A 17,560-nucleotide genomic window follows, 5' to 3' on the forward strand; every position below is an offset into this window, starting at 1 on the left:
AGGTTGAGCTTTGAAAGCTGACTATTCAGCTAACGTAAGACACTGCAATGAGAGGAAAAAAAAATTATATTTTCTACATGTCCTTTAAAGCAGAATGAAAACACCTTCATCTGAAACACTTTGGTAGCTTTATCAGATCCAAGGCTCTTCCTTTGAGGTGTAATTATTTTACCATTATTACAAGCAAGGCTTTTAACAGAACAGTCATTCCCTCTATTTAAGCAGTAAGTTTTATAATTTATTACAGCTCTTTGGTCATCAACTCGCTATACAAACAGTCGGTCACCAGTGACCAATTACATTAAGGTTAAGCAACATAACTTTAAATTAGAAATAAGCTAATGTATCTTCATCAAGGGCCTGCTGTGTTTTCAGTGCTGTTTATGAGATGATACTAAATGTGGATATGGAGCACGCTCACTGGGACCAATTCCTATCGGCCTGAAAATGGAAAAGTCTTGAGCCTGCTCAGGTCCAGAGCTAATTAATGGGATAACATCTGCTTTACGCATTCTGCTGGAGTAATTTCTATCAACTTCACTGGGAAGATGCATGGGAAACTATCAGAGAAATAAGTATCTATGCTGAACCATATTAATCTGTAGTGAGTCTGGAAATAGGAATTTCAATTCTCCTATTATCCTAGGGATGGGCAGAGGGGGAGGACGAGGGCACAGGGCTTGTTTCTCGGCTGATCCAATTTCTGTGTTTGTAACAGATTGAGTTCTGTTTGCATGCATACACTTGCACACACAGCAACTGCACGGGGCTGGCTTTGTCCCTGGGCTGGGGGGGTTTTAAAGGACAATGCAGCAGCTGAAGATGACCACGCTCCTCATGCAACAACCAGCTTTATAAAGGGAGGTGCTTAAGTGGTTTTATTGCATTACTTAAAACCACAGCAGGAATCGCTAAAGAAAAAAATACACTACTGTAAAGCAGGCTGCAGAAGTGATAAGACACTTATTTCATTTTATCAGCCTGTGGACAAGGTGCAGGGGTGCAAAGAGCCAGGCACCAAATAAGTAAGACATGAAGGGAACACTGGTCGCCACAAGAAAAACCCAAAACAAACAAACAAAAAACCAACAAACAAACAAAAAACCCACAAAAAGCCCCACCTAAAAACAAACAACCACCCACCCAAACCTTCTACTGAAACCCCCTCGACTTCCAAATTCAGGCTCACTTTCACCTGAATTTCATCACTTTGTCCAAAATTCACTGGGCAATTTTAACTACAGCAAGGTGCTTAAAACTGCATTTTGCTTGTGAGTTTTTCCAGGTGAAGTCCTGTAGGGCAGAGAATCTGACTGCTGAGGAGAGACATTACATTTTTATGCATGTATGCTTTTGTCTGTCTGTGCCTACAGATATGTAAAATGTATGAAATTAATGCCCTTTTAAAAATGTCTATACTGGAAACACATGTATATGTACATGTACAAAACATATTTATACCTAAAAATATCTACAAATATTCATGACTCTGTGTGAATGCTCAGAGAGAAAAAGCTAAAACAGAAACAGGTAAATGTCTGAGTGGCAAAACCAGAAAGAATCATAATGTTTTCTTTATATTATTATTGTCTAAGCTATGATTTACAGGTTTAATTCTTTCAAGCTAATGCATACAAATGAATTGCACAGAACAACAAAAAAGGAGGGAGGTCCTTACAATAAAAAAATTCCATCAACAGTGATTCACCTTTACCTAAGAGGTTATGAGTTCATATGTCAATTCTATGGAATATTTCTGTAATTTGTTTGCCATTGTGTACATTCTATGTATTTGTTTGCTACAAGGTATTGAAACATTCAGGCTATTGGGAATTAAATGCTTATTTGACTAACAATCATTATTTGTAAATTAATAGCATAAAACAGAGTTTTCTAACGGCTGTCACTCACTTTTCTTTAAGGAGATACTACTGAGACAGGGTTCAAGGTATTCCAAAGAACTCTGACTTCCTGGGCTTCAGGGGGAAATACTACTGTTTACCTGACGTTTTTAACTCTCTTACATAATTGTATAAATTACTGACATGAAGCAGCACCTGCTTTTGTCACATGCAAATGACAACTCCCAGCTCTTCAGGAAGGAGTGGTGGCTTTATTCTGAACTTGTGTGCAGGTGTCTGTGGGGAGGAGGGAGCTTTGTGAGCAAAGGAACTGGATTTAAAGACTCGCATATTGCAAAATTCCTCCGCGATCCATCACATTTGAGAGCAGAAAACGCATTTGATTTTTAATTTGCTTAAGCATGCAAGATGGCCCACTTCAGCAGCATTGCAATTTTCTGATTTGTGGGCAGGATTCACAGACAGCACACGGCTACTGTTCTTTTCCTTTCTCCTGGAACTGTGCCATGAGGCACCACGGTTGTAACAGGGGTGAATCCTCAATTCTGTTCATCTCTCCCCCCTCTCAAAGTTATTTGAACCCTTATTTTCCTTGAGGGGCTCATTCAGCTGTCCTAATATGTATACAGTGATAATATAGTCATACGCATAATAAAAAAAGAGCTTCAAAATTATAGTCAGCTTAGTAATAATGCAGTGCTGTGCTGGAGTGATTGGCAACTGTTGATCCAATTATATAACTGGTTGCTTCTTAAAATTCAGGGATATGAGACTGATATATAATGTGCTGTAAAGTGTAAAAGAACTGGACAGGAAATAAGGCGGGTTGAATTTTTCCGTGCTTTGATCAAATTAGAACCAGGTTGATGAAAGGAAATGCCTTGGGTTCTCTGCTTGAAGTTTTGTGTTATACAAAAGGCTCTTGAAATGATCAATTTTGCACATGTCACTCAGTGAGTTTAGAGAGAACCAGTGCCTGTGCTGCCACAGCTCCCTCCAAAGCCACCCCGTGCTGGACACGAGGTTTAACTGAGATACTCTGAAACAGAACCCAGGAGCCGAAGGAGGCACGATCACAAATCACAGCAATACCCCAAGTTTGCAGGTTTGTTTTTCAGGTTTCTGCTCAGCCCTTTGACTCAAGAAACACAGATCAGGAAAGACAGAAAAGGGTCATCTGGTGAATCCCTCAGAAATAAATGCAGGATTATCTTTGCTGCTGTTCTTTTAAGCATTTATCTGGCTAACTCACTAACTAGCTTTCATCCATTGTAACCCTCTGCCTGTCCCCTGCTTTTAAAACAGCCACTATTATTTATGAAGTGCTGTAGATGTGCAGTGAGAAGCACAGGGACTTTTTGCTCTTATTTTTCCTTGAGGACAACTTAAAAGGAGAGAAAAAAGCACCTATGAAAAGGCACCTTGCGGGTAAGGCTGTGGTTCTTCTGTTGCTTGGTCTGTCTCTGAAGAATGACTCCATAGTGGTTAGGCCTGTATGAGACACAACCTCTCTGGTACTTTTCTGGGATCAATCCCTCTGTACTATGGGCAGCTGAATGTAGCGATTTAAATCCCACCGTTTCAGTCTTAATGCATTAACATTTCAGCACTCCTCAAACACATCCTGGAAATCTGCCTCCTCCTCGTAATTCTCATCCCCAAATCAGGAATTGTGGAAGATTTGAAGTGAGGCACCTGAGTCCAGTACGCATCCACACCTCTGACAAAACTCCAGTGTTGTGATTTATTAATAAATTCACTTGGCGGGGGGGGGAAAGAGGAAAGTAGGGGAAAAAGGTATTACATTCCCAAGCCAGAGTGCAACGAAGTCCCTTGTGATACTGCATCAGGGAAGAGGAGAGCTACTGAAGGAGCCACCAACATCAAAACCTGCTGAATTCCTGTTACTCCCAGGATAATCCCTGCATGGAAACTCTTTTGTTTTGGCATAATTCCCTGTGCAAGGCATGCCTCCAGAAAGCAGGGCTTCCAGAAATAATATCCCAGGACGGGGAGCACCGAGGAGCCAGGGCAGTAACCTTCACCCAGGCCTTTCAATTCAGTTTTGTGTGAATTACAGCAAATTGCTGTGTGTGCTTAGGCGGGACGCAGAGCAGTTGAAAAGCTGCTCATTTCCCCACCAAAGCAGCTCTTTGGGAGTTGATTGGTGTTCCCCAGGAACTGAAACACGGCGCAGCATTGGAAATGACAGAATAGCACAGTGCAATTTCACTAAGGATGCACAGGATGTTATAGGAATAATATTTTTCTGAGTTTCAAGACTGAAGTTAGAGAAGCTCTTTACAATTTGCATGTGAGGTGCTGCTCCACTCTAGTGGCAGACACTCCCCAGAGCCCAGGCTAATAAGCAATAATTGGTAATGAAGAATGGGATAGAATGGGAGCTCCTCCAGCCCAGGGCCCCCTGACCCACTGCAGCACTGGCTGTGGCTGCTCAATCCAGAGCTGTGGATGGAGCAGCACAGGACATTCCAGGGAATGGCACCAACCTGGCTTTGGAGTTTCACTCCTGGCAAACCACTACATCACAACAACTTACACTATGAAAACATCCAAACAGGGAAATGAACATACTTTAAATAATAGCTGATTTCAATTATTTTCCATGATTTTTTCCCCCTTTTTGTTTTTGTTAGATCGCACTTAATATGATTCCACGACACCGATGCTGGGGATGAAATTGAAAGCTATATTCTTCTAAATGTGTTCCCAACATTCCATTTTTTACAGAGCTGCCAGGGGCTATTCTGCATTCCCACAACGGCTACAAATGTAACATATTGTTTTGCAATAAAAATTAGCTATAAAAGTGTGAAAAACGCCAGAGATCCAAATGTGAGAAACAAGAGAAGGGGGTACGGCTTTCGCACACTTTTAGTGGACATTTTATTTATTTTTCAAATGGAGTAGACATATTTATAGCTACTGTATTTCAATTATCTCTAATTTCACACATTTTATGCAGATTCTAGGCATTTTAATTGCAAATGAGGACGGAACTTATTTTTAAAAGTGGAGCAACACAACATTTCAGATCTCAATTTTAATTCCAAATTTATCCACATCACTGTTAAAAACTTTTAAAACCTCATTTACACTGTGACTTAAAATTAGGTGCGATTTCAAACAAAAACAAAAGACCTCCATACCTATGAGTTAGAGCGCCAAAACCTCTCTCACACATTTTCACATCTTTTCTTTCTGAATTAAAATTTTTAGGTAGGAAAGTTTGGGAAGCTGAAATGACATTATTAATCGGTGACACATTATTTCAACAAGAGTCAGTAATTTAATAGTATTGTCCATAACTGATGAAAATTAATACATTACCCACCCTATTTTCTCTTTCTGTCTCTGTGCCTCCAATAACCCAGGGCATGGGTTATTAGCTCAATCCCTCCTCAGCCGTCACTCAATGGGAAATTCTTCCAAGGGGATAAAACACAGCTCAGCCTTTGGCTAGATAAAAATTCCCAGTGTACACTAAAAGCATTAGTGACAAATGCTGCTCTTTTCCAAGTGGTATTCCCGGTAGCTTACTCCTATGGAACCCTAATAAGCTAAATAAAATGTTTGTGACAAATTCCAAGCCACCTGAACCCGTGCTGGTCTGAAGCAGGGAGAGTTTCCAAAGGATCTTAGAGCTCCAAATTAACCTAACAGGTTTAAAATCACACATGTGCCTATAGAGCCTTGTAGGATGGGAATCCACTGCTTGACTTCATACTAGCCAATGGAATAGATCTTTAGAAGTTCCACCTACTTACTGAAAGGCACAAAATAATTTTATTATAAATGGAAATTTACTGTCTGGAGCATGCGGAGTTTTTCTCTGCTTTCTTTCTATTTGGTAATTTATTTAAATGCATTCCAAAATGCATTCAGAAAATGAGACATAGCACTTTGGTTAAGACATCTGTATTTCAAACCAACATCTTCAGAACTGTGAGCAGCTCTGTTAATAGTCTTTTTATTTGATTAGGGTAATCTGCTGCTGTGCTGTGTTAATCTTTATCCACTACCTTTTAACCAATCAATATTTTAGGTTTATAGATTTGGAAGGTAGGCGATAATTTTGTAGATAAACTCCCTAGGCACTGCTGACATGGTATGGTTGCATATTTAATATCTTTACTGAGGATTCACAACTCCAGCAGTGTAAGAATCTGCCCAGGGTTTAAAAAAAAAAAAAAAAAAAAAAGTTAAACCTTAAATTTTCAAAGCTGTACACAGGGACTTGGCCACCTGCCTCCTATTAATGTCAATGAAAATTTAGAGGTAAGAAAAGCAATGTCTTTTCCCTCAGATCATTCCTGCTTTGAAAGGAACCAGAGAACAAGAGAGAGGAAATTAAAAGCAACTTCGTACCACAGGCCAACACCAGCCAGGCCTGGTGGTGAGGAAGGAACAGTACAGAGGCAAAACATTTGTTCACTAAATGAGTGAGCATCTCCACACACATCAAAAGATCCAGGTACGAAAAGTTCAGAAGGAAAAAAATTAGATTTTCTGGTTTTAAAATGTCATTAATATATATCTTTTTTTAATTTTGCTCAGCTGAAATTATCTGTTGCTTATGATATTAATTTTGCTGCAGATAAAATTAGTTGTCAGACCTCTGTTTATGGCCTAATTACCTTTTCTAAGGAAAAAAAAAAGGGCAGGAGAAATAAAAGAAAGAACAATAAAATGCAGTAATCCACTTTCTAGCAGGAGGGGTTCCTAGTGATGTGTTACCTGCATGGCCTTTTACCAGAACCACGTACATGTTTCATACACATAAAAGCAGATTTACTTGGGCTGCTTTGCCCATCTGGGCAGTGCCAGCTTCTGCCTGCCCTCATTTCTGTGCCTGGCGACAGGCAGGACAGGCCAAATCACCCTCAATTATTTCTAGTGAACTGGGAATCTTGCAGTGATTTGAGACCTTTCTAATAAGAAGACAAGTCAGGAAACTTGTGGGCAACATCTTGAAAAAAAGCACTGTAAATTACTAATTTCTTCCCAAAATGTTTCTCCACTTTGCTTCCAGCTTTGGAAAAGGTAAATGGATTTTTCATTGGTTAGAAGTGGCTGCCAGGAATGCCACTGCAAAGCATTGTACAGAAGACTTGAACAGACTAAACCTTGTGTTACAGATGTCAGAACCAGCACATTTTGTCATGTCTCAGCTAATTCTTCACCAAGGAGCAGAATGACAAATACTGAATATTTCTTAATAGCTCTTCACATTATATAAAGCTCAAAATTGAAATTAATTTTTACAGCATTCCTGTTAATCGAGTTGGAGCCTCAATGCCACCTCAATTGCAGCTCAACCTGGCACAGCTTGGGCAGAGCACAGACAAAAGGTGAGCGAGCCTGACCTCAGACAGAGGCCGCCCTTTGAAGTGTTCTGAGCAGCATTGCCATGAGATCTGCCCAGCTGCATTTTGGAATATATTTGACAAACAAAAAAATTTGTATCTGTGTTCATTTCACAAGATATAAACGTCTCTTTCGTGGTAGGAGAAATCCTGCTCCCGGGAAGTGATCCTAATCTAATCTGACACTCGGTATTTGTAACCCTACTTCAATGTCCCAGCCTATTTACAGTGTTTACATAAAACCCCCCGAAATCTCCACATTCCCTCAAAAGTTAATCCAGTACAAATATTGACTGGCTGTCAATTGAGCATTATTGACTTGCTCCAGGACTGTGCTTTATTGCCTTAACTGACGAAACTTGTTTTCTTTGCTAAACTTAATTTCTTTTGGGCCCCCTTTGGATGAAATGTCATTTATGAGCCTACTCCTCCTCCTCCCACAGCCATGGGGCCAGCTCTTCCACCGAGCTGGAGTGGTGGGACAGCCTCAAAGCTTTGCAGAAGGAAGGCAACAAACCCACTCTGTATTCTACAAAGAAGACCTGGCCCAACACCAGTCCTAGCTCCTATAAATATTTTGTCCACACCAGCTACAATACATTTTCCTCCTTTGCTTATACAGAGAAGTGTCTCCAGCAAGGCTGGAAAGGGGCTGTGAACCCTTCAAGCGAGGTCTGTGAAAAGCAAACTGATTACCAGGAGCTGAAATTCTCACTATGGCAGTCTATAACCTTCACTGGGAGCAGGTAGCAACGTTTTTTTTAAGGAATTCTGAAATTCTAAAAGCTAAAAACCTTGGATGTCTTGCATGTCTTTATCAGGAATAGTACAAATGAGCTTGTCCAGAAGGCAAAGTTCATGAAACACACACACTCATCATGTTTTGAACACCCAAGAAAAGATTATTTATCATTTCATTTTTTTTAAATCTGTGGTCTCCAGATACAGCAAAACAGAAACCAAAAATAGCAACTTTCACAACATTCCCTGATCCTGCAACAAATTCCATCAACCATTCTAAGTTCTGATCCCCAGGTCAAGTGAGACTGACAATAAATCTTAGGAATGATTTGATATCGTTAAGCTGCAAAACCCAAAAATCCATTACAAAAGATTTATCTGAACGTATAAAGAGCGAACCCAAAACGTTTCAGTCAGCGTGGGGAAGGACAAAAGGGTGCCATGGCAGCCAGGGGAGGAAGGGGAGATCCCGAATTACCAAAGCCAGTTACAAAGCAAGTATTTCTCTCTGATCTCACAACAACATTTAGGAAGGAATCTGCCCAAAAATGCAGTTACCACAGACATGGGGCTTTGCTTGTGAAGGAATGTACCAGAGCAGGCACTTACAGTTTGCAGAGCTCCATCTGCTTCTCCACACGGGACCACTCCTTGAGCCCTGCTCAGCTCCAGGGCAGGATTTGGTGCCATGATCTGCTCTTTCCTCTGTTGTCATGAGCTGCCTGGAGAGAGGGGCAAGGAGAGGGAAAAACAGGGATGTGTCACATTGCTACAGCTTCATTTGATATTCTTTATAACTTTTCATGTCTGGCTCAGGTGGGGAGACAGTCCAGTTCTTTTTTCAGACCATCTCTTTAGCAACTGAACAAAGCCATGACAGTTTTGCTCTCAGTTTGCCAACCACACGAGAAAGTTTGCTCCTGCCTAGTTTATTTTTTAATTTTATTTTAGCCCATTTTTTTCTACAAGGCTTCCCTTCTTTTTAAATGAAAGGCTTCTTCTGAACACTTGACAAATGGAAGAATCCACCCTATAACACCAGCTATGCCAAGAATGCACCTGCGCTCTGTGAAAATACTTCGGCTGTCTTGAACGAGGTTAAATGTTAACATTTTCATTAGTCTGTAAGTTTTGGGGGTGGGTTGGCATAAAAATAAAAAACAAACAAACAAGAAACCCTGGCTATGACAAATTTTACTTTTTTGAATTAAATGTGGCTGATAGGATTTTTAACAATTTTTTCTTTTATCTTTCAAAGCCTGCAAATGAATTCAAGGTGTCTAAGCCAGTTTAGTTAAGAACCTGCATGCACAGAATTATAGCAGAGTCAGGAAACTCCTGCAATCAAGGCTCCAAGGGACCCCAGATGTATTTAAGCCAACCACAGTCACACCATTAGCATGAAATGCAAAAAGTGCCAAAACAAGACAAAAACACTGACAGCCCATATGTTTAAAAGCTTGGGTTTTGCTGTTGCTCAAAATCCTTCCCTCCCCACATACCTGTACATAATAATAATCATAATCACCATCATCATAAAAAATAAGCCCTCAAGATCAAATAGTCAGTGGTATCTTAAGAGAAAAGAAGACGACAGGCTTAGGAAACCAAATCCTTGTAATAAATAATATATGATGAGTTAAGGAGATGAACTGACAAAGTGGTGCACCTCTAATCTCTCCCCTGCAAGAGAGGGAAGAGCTGAATCACTTGCACAACATTTTTCTTTGAGCATGGTCAGGGGTTGCTCCTCCACTCCAGTTTCTCAGTGAATATCATGCTCTACTCATTTCCCAGCCTAAGCTACATGTCAGCAGCAGAGCCAGTTTTCACCTGCAATTTTACAGTATCAGAATAAAATTTTGGAGCATTCTCTTATTAATATGCAATTATTTGAGGGCAGGTTTGACTTGGAGATGAGAGAGTCAAGCCAGTGAAGTCCTGCTGGACACCAAGGGCCACCTCACTCAGGACTCCCAGCTATCCTTTATTCCAAACTTCAAATGACACCTCCACCTAAACAGCAATTTTAAATAACAAACTACACCAGGCAAAAAAAAAAAATAATCCTGCAGCGTGGCCAAGATGCCAGGCACATAAAGAAAATTAACTGGCCCATATTTCTGAGCAATAAAATCAATGTCACCTTTTTATACCTTCAGCCCCCTTGTCTAATGTCCCTCAGCAGATTCCTGCCAGTGCTGTGCAGCCATTCCAGGCAAGGCAGGGGTAAAACCCTGTGAGCAAGGACTTCCCACCCTCCACCAGTCCCATCCTTCTCTACTGACCACAGCCCTTCAGTTTTTCCTCTCTCAGCTTCCCCACCTGGGAAAAAAGCATCACTAAAACATTCAGGACCTAAAAGCACAGGAGTTTTTCTAAAAAATATACACCTTCCAAGCAGTAATTGTGTGTGACACATCACACAAGAATTTGTTTCAATAGTCTAAGAAAGAATTTCAATGTTAAAGACAAGGAGGAAAAACAGAAATAAAGGAAGACCAAAATAGTGCTTAATCAGTGATAAAGCAGTGGATTTCAAGTTGCAAATTATTTATTTTTGACTTTATTATTATTTTTGACTTTTTTTTAGTATTGCAGAGATTTTACAACTATGTAACAATCGCCAGAAGCAACTGTGCCCACAATTATGTGTAAAGGGAGCTGTTACTGGTCAGCAGCTCAGAGGACCACAGTGACACAGCTGAGACTCATAATCCAAGTCAAACATACACAAGTAGGAGCACTAAGAAAGTGTAAGAAGAGTATTAAGGGATTAAGAAAATTCTAGAAAAAAGCCATGTCAGTGGCAAATACAAGTAATTGGTTTTCCAAGTTTGACTCTTCTTCAGTGGTGTTAGGGACAACCCCAAAGAGAATTGAGAAACAAGAATATATTTTGCAAAACATTTGTTCACAGCCCAGTACTTTTGCATTAAAATCAACTCACCTCCCAAATCCCTTTTCTCCTTCACCACATCCCACAGTCATGTTTACCTTTTCTCACTGCTGCTACATATTTTTTCCCTGCTGAAGTCTTTTATTTTCTCACCACAATGCGAGTGGTTGCCAAAACTGTGGCTGGTTTGGCCTTCCCAGTGCAGAGCAGTGGGAAAAGAAATCATCAGTGCAGTGACTGACAGCTATTGCTGCTGGCAAAGGCAGGAACTGCAGTTGGATTTTAAAATGATTAAAAAAAAAAAAAAAAGGAAAAAAAAAAGGCAGGAGAAGAAAAGGGGGGAAGACACCATTTTTTCAGCCCAGCTATTTGAAAGATAATTGCTGTAATTTTGTCTCTCCTCAATCTTCCCACTAGGCAAGCTTACCGAGGAAGGCAAATTTCTGGTTCTTAAAAGTGCTATCATTCACACTTCTCTAGAAGAAGTTTGATTAGTTTGAAACCTACACTTGACCATTACAAAATTCTAGGACAAAAACTAAAAAAAAGGGGGAAAAAAGAAAGTCAAAGAAAGTAAAACAGAAAGACCAAAAAACCCCCAAAGAAAATAATTCAAACCCTATCCCCACTGCTGGAGAAAAGAAAAAAAATATTTTCACTTTGTCTGGCACAGTGTTTTCATGTTTTTTAAACTGCTCTGTATTTTCACAGCTTCAGATATTTCTGGAATACGGAATTTGCATTTTCTAGGTGGGGAACACTGCCAAAGTTGTTAATCCCAGGCAGATGTAAAGTTGCACCACTATATTGTGATGTGGCTCCTTAAAAACAACCTAAAAACATTAAAAAACATTAAAAAACCCACAAAAAACCAACCACCCAACAACCACCACAAATATCCACTAACCCATATGGTCAATAATTGCTGTTTAATAGTCCTCCTATTACAAAACTAAAAAGCAGCAGCCAGAATTACCAGTAGAGTATTAATAAACAGGAATGAGTTAATAGCGCATAAAGACCTTCTAGTGGAACAGTGGGGGAGTTGAATATTCTTTTCTTAAGTCAGCTGTAAGTAATTACTACATGGTGTGCTTCTGACTATTACCATAACAGAGCAATTGGACGTGAAGAATGGATAATAGCATGGACATGGAGGTATTTTTAGAATATCAGCAGTGAGGCAGGTAAATGCCCTACCCGGGCACAAACCTTTAAATAAGTTGAAATAACTTTTCCTAATGACACCTAGCCTGGGCAGATTTCTGAAAAGATCAATCTAATAAATTATTAAAGTAACTTTATAAAGACATGGCTGTGATATGTAAATAAGGGAAACAGCAAAAAAATTCCCAGCCGTTGAGCAGGCAGGCAGCACTGCAGTAAGTGCATAATCACAGGTTTCTGTGTTTCCTTTAGAGCAGTGCCTTCCTCTGTCTGAACAGGGACTGTGCTCTGCTCGCCTCCATTGGCTGCTCCAGTGCAAACTCCTACATTCCATCAGGAAGGGAGCTGTGAGTGCAGGACTTGTGGGGTTTGGACAGCTGAGGTCATCCTCAGTGATTTAAGATACCATTGTGGGAGCATTCAGGGAGACACAGCTCCGTGTTCCTGGGGCCATCCAGCAGCTAACAGCAAGTGCAGGAGGAGATTTTGTCCATCCACACAACCATATAAAACCAGCCTGAGCCTTAATTTAGAGAATAGTAATTTTATAAATGTGCTGAAACATAATTTAAAGAGTATTTTGAATTTTTCAGGTCTCCCTCCTGCTATGTTGCTACACAGGGCAGATGTTGATTTTTCAATTTACAGGTTTGTTAAGCATCATGGAATGTTTTGGTTCTCAATCAAGAATATTCATCCCAAGTGGTTGCAAAGTCCTATGCCTGAAAATAAATGCATGTCCTTTTTGTTTCTTAGCACACGTGTTCTGCATTCAATAGAAGCAGAAAAATAAAACTGATAATGTGATGCTATTTATTGGACCAATATATGCATTTTTAGACTTCAGCTCTCAGAATGCAATGTGTTTGCAGGTTATTGTCTACAAACACAGCCTATAGAAGGCAAGAAGCAGTTTCATTCACAGGGTGTCATCCCAACAGCTCTACTCAGAGAATTCTGCACTGTGTTGTCCTTGGTGTTATGTCCATCCACTGAGTGCCCCATCACAGTCAGCTCCTGATCACCTTATCAAAGCAACAGCCCCTGCCCTGGTAACGTTAATGGTGAACACTGTGCACACACAAGGAATTTTAGGAAGAGGGAATGTTTCTCATTTGCATGCACACCAACAGATGGGGTGAAATAATTTTCTCTTCCCTAAAGACAGCAGAGATTGAGCTGCTGAGTTCCCCATAGTATTTCCTATGTTCAACAGCAGTTTCTGACTAATCTGCTGCAGTGGCCTTGGTATCAGTCCTGGATTTCTGTGCAGCAATCAGACAGAGCCAAAGAAATCACACTGTGCCACATCCACCTCTGCATAAAGTTGCTGACTTGAGGGCATTTCATCAAGACGGGTTTGGCCCTTTGCAGTCTTCTGCCCCATTAAATCTGAAGATTATGTGTTGTTCTTAGTCACTCCACTGTTATCATAATGGAGAGATGATGTTATAATGCAGGTCAAACAAACAGCTAATTGTTCTTGGGCATGGCTTGAGCAGAAACAGAATGGAGAGGCTGGAGACATTAATAACAGTACTTGGTGCAATTATAATAGATAGCTTCTATCAGAGGATTTCAAATGGCTTTGTGAGCCTTGCTAGCACATTGCTAAGTGTTTTTGATACTCCCATTTGAAAGTGAGACCATCATCTTAAGACCAGGCTGATACATTTAGATGCTGGAGCAGGGAGAATGTAAACATTCAAGAACATACAGGACAGAAAGCAAGCCTTGGAGAGTCAACTCAGAATCAAAGTTTGTGAGTGTGTTTTTAAACAAACAATCTCAATAAAAAGCAAACAAACGGGCAACTCTGAAAGAATAAAAAAACCCCACATATGGACTAAAGTTTGGAGGTTTGGGTTTTGTTTTGTTAGGGCCTGGTGTTTTCTTTCCCCAAAATTAAAACAACACATTTGCTGCATTGGCACAGAGAAACTCATGTGAGTGGTTGGAGCTCTCCAGTTCAGACCAAAACTCAGACATTGCAGGAGCAAACTTTCCAAGAGTAAGGAGTTTCAAGCAAAGGACTGACATCTCACAAAGAAAGATTTTGGGGTATTTCTGGTGCTGCAGACACACTCATACTTAGCCACACATTTATTAGAATATTAAACAACAATACCTCAGGCTATATCCTGTATGGAAAAATTCTATGGAGAGGTAGAGACTTACAGCCTGAAACAGGCAGAGCTGAGAGAGGATGAGAAGAGAAAAGACAGAAGTCACAAAAATACAGCCGGAGTCAAGGTCACCCAAACTGACTCAGAAACTGATTATGGGCAGAATAAATCTGCTGCTCTGGAGCTGGCATGGGAAGGAAAAGAACAGGGGAGAAAAAGGCAAAATATGAAAAATAAGGTGACTTAACACTGCTGCAAGAGTTTCACCACACAAGACAATAACACAAAAACTGATCTAAGAAACTGTCAGCCAGGAGTGAAGGCAGGGTAGTTGCAAAGACAAACATTATTCTCTTTCAGTGGACAGCGCTGCAAAAATATTACTGCCCAGGCTCTCTGCACCTTTCCATTCCCCAGCCACATTGTTCAGAGGTCTTGCTGTAAAGACCAGGAGGAATGCAGTCAGCAAAAAGAAGACAACAGAGGCATTAGCACTTGTCTAGGATATTTAAGGTATTTATGGAGAATAGAATTCAATTGTCTAAATTATCAGCCCTAGGGAAATTGTTTTGGAGTTCTCATTCAAGCAGCTACTCAGGATGTGTTTTGTCCTTCAGAACAACCCGAAGCCTGTCCTGCCATGTGAATTCTTTGAAAATAGGATAATGGATTATTTTAAAATGATTCTTCAGGAAGCCTGGGTATATTTTAAAGTTTTCCAGTGAGGCACTCTGGCCTTACATATTCTAGTTTAAAACAAAGTGGAATCACTGAATCAGTAATTATATGCAAAAATATTTGGGTTAATAAAACACAGACACATTATAAGTTTCCATAACTTCCAGAACAATCCACAAGTCATCTGACACCAACTTGGATATCTCTTGAGAAAGTACTGAGCACATTCCAACCTCCCTCAGGTATGAGCTCAGTGCTAAGGTGTTTAAGGTCCATGATTATGCATCATTTGCTCAAAATGGCCTATTTTTGCTTTCATGCTCTTGAATGAGATAGTAAAATGGAACACTTTTTCAGAAAATCAGAACTGAATCACTCATGCATGGCTGCAATCATTATTTGTATTTCAGTGGCATCTCAAGAACTCAGGCAAAAGTGGGACACTCGTCTTGGAACATGGATTAAGAGACATCACCTCCCCCAAAGACCTTTTACTTAGATAAGAGACACATGCATGGGAGGAACTCCAGGGCATCCCCACCTGATATCATAGAGAGACATCCGTTTATCTGAGCCTTTTTAAAGTATGCAACAAAACCTTGTAAAGGGCGGTGAGGGAAGAACTCCAGAGACTGAAACAGTTTTTAACTGTTAACTGGACAACTGGAGGTTAGACAAAAAGCAAGGGCTATCATACACTGTATATCATCCACTGCAACAGCTCCCAGCTGTCAAATGGGAACACCCAAGCCAAAATAACCTTTACAAGGCATGGCTCTCCTGTTTCAGATGAGTTTTCCACATTTTTACTACTGCTCTTGGCTGGAATTGCCACACACAAGTGCTGTTCATCTCTCACACTGCACTGTAGTGTGTGTGCTGGGACTGGAGTCCAGCTCCTGATTTCACACAGGGGCTGGTACCCATCACTCAACTGAGCAAAGCTGACACCAGCCTGATCCTTGGAACAGCCAGGCCTCCTTTCACTCCCCTGCACTGACAGGATGACCTGGAAATATTCCCACCTTTTCCTTCCCTTCTTCTTCTGGTTTTCCTTCAGCTGCGGCACACACACACTGCATTTTCCTCTTCTGTTGTGCTATCACTCCTTACCCTCCAAGCACACTTTTTTCCTTCTCCCACCTCATCCATCCTCCATAATTCCATATTTTCTTAAGATCCTTTCCTCTTTACCAGGTTTCTTAGTTACCCCTAAACAGGCCATTCACTTGCCCACCTGATCACATTTCTCTGGGTATGGCAAGAGTTGGATGGGGAATTTTCATTTTCTCCTAACTCTCCACTATTTCTGTTAGGCTGTCCCCAGGCCTCTTGAAATAAGGGGGGAAATCGTGCTCCCCTGCCCCATCCTCATATGGGCTGTTAAAAAAGTTCAAAATTTATGGGAACTGAGCACACAAAATCAGCCCTGAAGGCCAGAACTGACCATACTCTGAATGAGGAGACTTGTTAGAGGAAAATTAAGATTTAATCCACTTAAAGCACGCCACTCAATTGATAGTCTGTGTGCCACTGCATTCACTTATCCAACGGCACCAAAATAACACAGCAATTACACTCATAAATGAAATACTATATACAAAGGATTAGCTCAAGCTTTCTGAGAAGAATTGGACACTCTAATAATCACACAGCCTGTCTAAAAAAACTAAATAAAGAGAAAGTCTCCCCGACATGCACAGCTTATTGACATTTACATAGTGCCAGTACATAAGCAAATATTTTAACCTTTATCTTCATTTCAGTATTTGTCTTAGTTTCTAATAATCACTTTAAGCAGTTCCTAAATTAAATGCTGCTACACTACTCCTCGGAACAGCAAAACCAAAAGAAAATATAAGAGCATTATTTTAAAGATGTAACAATCAGCAAAAACATTACATAAAGCCATTATTTTTCACTGGGCTTTGTTGTGACAGTTACCATGGCCAACCCATTAACATATTTGCTGTACAAGTATGGTCATTCCACGGCCTTAATTAACTTTCAAGTGGAGAGTGCTGCGGCTTTACCACTTATTAAATATCCACTACAATAAGTTACAGTTTTACCCTTCCAACCTCACTTAGCCAAGACACCCAGAAGAACCAGCTTTCCATCTGACTGTAATTTTGTAATTGCTTTTTACTGAAATTATGTTGAAACTGGACCCCCTATGTAAATGTATTTTGCCTGGTTCATCTAAAATTGGCCACCCCTAATCAGATCTGGTTGATATTTGATTGAATAAGTGGAAAATTAAGTTTCTCTCCGATAATGCTGTGCTTTTGCCTCCCTTTCATTATGTATAATGTAGGCATTTTGGGTCTGGAATCTGAAAGCGTGCCCCCTAGAGAACAGCAGCGAGGCTCGGGAATGCTGCTGGGAAAGCCGAGCCGCTCCGAGTGCAGCACACAAACAGCGCGGGTACACCGGGCACAGCTAATTCCAGCTTTATGCGGGAAAAAAGCGCCGCGATTGCAGATTAAATCCAGGCAGAATTAGGGTTTGTGATGAGCTGGGCTGAGCTGCTGAGGTGTATTCATCATGATATCATTATTTCCACGCGTGAGCACCAAAATGCCCTGTGTGTTTAAACTTGTACGCTGCCGGCTAAAAGCAACCGGATCCACCTCCACCAGGCGCTCGCAGGGTGGGAAACACGGCTCGGCTTCGGGGAAAAAATAATTCCACAAAGGG

General features: G+C 40.6%; 1 long non-coding RNA gene across 1 annotated transcript in view; it reads right to left on the reverse strand.

Annotated features, from left to right (window-relative positions):
- LOC131556296 (uncharacterized) overlaps positions 1–17,560 on the reverse strand; it is a 183,822-nt gene that overhangs the window by 79,110 nt on the left and 87,152 nt on the right. Inside the window, exon 2 of the long non-coding RNA XR_009274595.1 lies at positions 8,600–8,712. This is a non-coding gene — a long non-coding RNA (uncharacterized LOC131556296). The remainder of the gene's footprint in view (positions 1–8,599; positions 8,713–17,560) is intronic.

This window comes from Ammospiza caudacuta, chromosome 3 (genome assembly GCF_027887145.1).
Source record: "Ammospiza caudacuta isolate bAmmCau1 chromosome 3, bAmmCau1.pri, whole genome shotgun sequence".
NCBI classification, from domain to species: Eukaryota; Metazoa; Chordata; class Aves; order Passeriformes; family Passerellidae; genus Ammospiza; species Ammospiza caudacuta.